Source organism: Bactrocera latifrons, unplaced genomic scaffold (genome assembly GCF_001853355.1).
Source record: "Bactrocera latifrons isolate USDA-ARS-PBARC rearing strain unplaced genomic scaffold, ASM185335v1 scaffold_73, whole genome shotgun sequence".
NCBI lineage: Eukaryota > Metazoa > Arthropoda > Insecta > Diptera > Tephritidae > Bactrocera > Bactrocera latifrons.
Genome location: NW_017537412.1, coordinates 467,180 through 468,510, shown reverse-complemented (window position 1 = coordinate 468,510; position 1,331 = coordinate 467,180).

Here is a 1,331-nt window from a genome sequence, read left to right as displayed (position 1 = left end):
ATTTAAAAAATGCAAAGCGCCGATAAATAGTTTAACAAAGCAACAAATAGAAAGACAAAACAAACAAAAAAATAAAAACAAAATAAAAGCAGAAAAAGTAATAAAATTATGAGAAAAAATTAATGCACTGCTGTTTTTCATAAATCTATACAACAAAAAATTTAGCATTAATTAATTTTATGTAATTCGTTGTATATTTTTTTACAAAAATTTATCAATCAATTGATTTGTTATATAAAAAAGGCATTCTGGCAAAAGGCTGTCATTTAGAAGCTCCTCAATGCATTATACAGTACTTTAATGGACTCCTTGCTGGATATATAAGAAAATGTCTACCAAACCAACTTTGCTTTACGGCTCACAGCAAACGGCATAGCCATAAAACTGCCCAAAGTTGTCTAAAACTGTTCAAAGCTGTTTAAAGCTCTCCAAAGCTTAACTGTGCCAACAAGACATAACTAGTCAACATATTTTCCATCCAAAGGGATTTAAGAGGAACTCAAGTCAGCTACACTATTAAAACATATACTATACTATATGTACATATATACTCTTTGGTCATGCGACTATTTTTAGATGGCAGAATTACAAATCCTTCCCACAGTTCTACTATCGATGAAACCAAGTTGTGTAGGTTTCGGTTTTAAACAACTATTACATAAATTCCCAGCTTTTGAAATCTTTAATTTTTTTATAAAAAGCGATATCTGTAAACAATTATATAATATTAAACGTAGAGTTGCAAAAATTGTATAAAGTTGTAAGTTGTAAAAAATTTTAAAAATATGTAAAAATGTGTTCAAGATTTCTATATACCATCTCAGTAAAGTAATTTGTTCCTACTTGCTAACATTCTAGTCGTTTTGTAGATTACAAATTTTAATCCTCGTAAGCTTTTATAAAGTGAAAATACTGGGTTTAAAATTCCCAGAGTATAGAACTTCTTTAATTATTTCAAAATGATGTCGGATGTTCCAAAAATTTTATTAAAAGTAAAAAAGTACATTTTTAACCAAGTGCCATGCTAAATTGAAGAGACGAAACTATATTTTTTTTTTCTTTTATCTGTTTCACAATTCTTACCTGTTAATTCAAAGCTAATCCTATGTGGAAAAAGTTTAACTGAAGTTTTCATTTTAAAATGTAATTAATACCTGATAATTCAAAACTCATGCTTTGAGCAAAAGGCTCAACTGAAGTTTTCATATATAAAGCCTATGGGGTATTCTAGTCTAGAGTTAAAAAGAAAAATCTATTTTACTTCCAACTTTATTTATTAATGAATATGACAAGAAAATTTTTAAAATTCATATTTAAAAAAATATAAAGTT